This window comes from Cyprinodon tularosa, unplaced genomic scaffold, assembly GCF_016077235.1.
Source record: "Cyprinodon tularosa strain WSP-4 unplaced genomic scaffold, ASM1607723v1 ctg286, whole genome shotgun sequence".
Lineage (NCBI taxonomy): Eukaryota > Metazoa > Chordata > Actinopteri > Cyprinodontiformes > Cyprinodontidae > Cyprinodon > Cyprinodon tularosa.
Genome location: NW_024038992.1, coordinates 780,939 through 782,552, shown reverse-complemented (window position 1 = coordinate 782,552; position 1,614 = coordinate 780,939). Strand labels below are relative to the sequence as shown.

The 1,614-nt window shown below is 55.6% G+C and overlaps 1 long non-coding RNA gene across 1 annotated transcript; it reads right to left on the bottom strand.

Moving 5' to 3' along the window:
* Positions 1 to 345: 345 nt before the first annotated feature.
* Positions 346 to 981, bottom strand: LOC119787043. Its single transcript, XR_005281276.1, has 3 exons — positions 855 to 981; positions 561 to 778; positions 346 to 489 (listed from the first exon to the last, which is right to left on the bottom strand). It is a non-coding gene; the product is annotated as an uncharacterized LOC119787043 (long non-coding RNA).
* Positions 982 to 1,614: the final 633 nt, after the last annotated feature.

The following is a 1,614-nucleotide window of genomic DNA, read 5'->3' as shown; positions in this document are numbered from 1 at the left end:
ATGGAGGAATATTGACACGTTTTTTGTGGACTTTTATGGACCTTTCTGCCTCGGGCACCATAGACCTCCATTATTTGAATGTCAGCAGACAGCAAGAAGCCTCCCAGATCTCCAGATGCATTTGAGATATCAAAAAAGTACTCCAGAGTGTTGTTCAGCATGGGGGTGAGTAGAAAATGAAGGCTAATCATGTTTTGGGTGTACTATTCCTTTAACACTAGCTGGATGGACAATACATTCCACCAAGTAAAAGACACTGTTATTTCTACCGTGCTACCAGAAAGGTTAATCACCAGAAGAGAAGCTGAAAAGAAGATGCAGGTTCAGGTTGTCATGTTTTTCACGTGTTTGGCCCACATGCAGACAACACTCGGGAGACAGGAAGCAGATTCAGGGTTTTATTAAAGCTCAGAAATAAATTCAGAGAAACGAGAAAACTAAACAATGAGTCAGCGTCAGGCAGAGTCACGGGACCGGGGTTTGCACGAGCTGAAAAGGGAGAGATGAATTAGACAGCGCGCCGCGGACGGGCCGCGCGTAAAGAGGTGCGTAAGGCTTACCACTGAGCTCAGAAAGCGCACTGGGGAGGTGGTGTGGAGGAGCGGACTCAGCGCTGCCTGGGTGAGGTGATCCGGTGACTGGGTGACCGATGAGCGGGCCGGGGAAACTCGTGCAGGATCCAAGCTGCGCCGTTGGGAGCAGTGATCAGCGATCAGCTGGAGACACCAGGCGAGCACTGGGGAAACGCCCGGAGCAGGTTTAGAGTCGAGGGAGCGTTCTAGGAGACACAGGAGAAAGGTGATCAAAACAGGAAAGGTTCAGGCTGTCAAAGACAGTGGCCAACTGAGGCGTACCACACAAGGTTAACACTCTGGCATCCTCCAGCTGTCAGAGAGCTCCTTTTATAGCGCAGACAGGTAACCACAGAACGAGCCTCAGGTGTGTACCACGCCCACCAGTCAACTCCAGTCACCTGTGCAGAAAGCCGGGGCAGAAAAAGCACAACACTACCTGCTGAGTCCTGACACCACCCCCCCCTCAACGGTCGCCACCTGGCGACAGCGAGGAAGATGTGGAGGGACGAGAGGCCAGGAAGGAATCAAGAAGAGCAGGATCAGGGATGGAGGAGCCGGATACCCATGACCGCTCCTCGGGACTGCAGCCCTCCCAGTCGACGAGGTACTGCCAGCCTCTTCCCCGCCGACGGGAATCCACAATCCTCTGGATCCGGCGCCCTTGGAAGTCCTGGGCGGGAGGAGGGGGCTCGGCTGAGGGGCACAATGTGCTGGAAAGCACGGGTTTGATGCGGGAGACATGGAAAGTAGGGTGGACCCTCGAGTGAGGAGGGAGGCGGAGACGGACAGCTGAGGGACTGACGATGGCCTGGATCTCATAGGGACCGGTGTAGCGGGGGGCCAGTTTGCGGTGGGTGGACCCGGAGGGGATGTCCCGGGTGGAGAGCCAGACTCTCTGACCGGGGCGGTAATGAGGGGCAGGGGTTCGCCTCCGGTCAGCAAATTTGCGGTTCTGGTCAGTTCTGTGGAGGGCCTGGATGGTCTGCAACCAGATCTGCTTGCAGCGGTGGATGTGATGGTGGACAGAGGGAACGGCGAT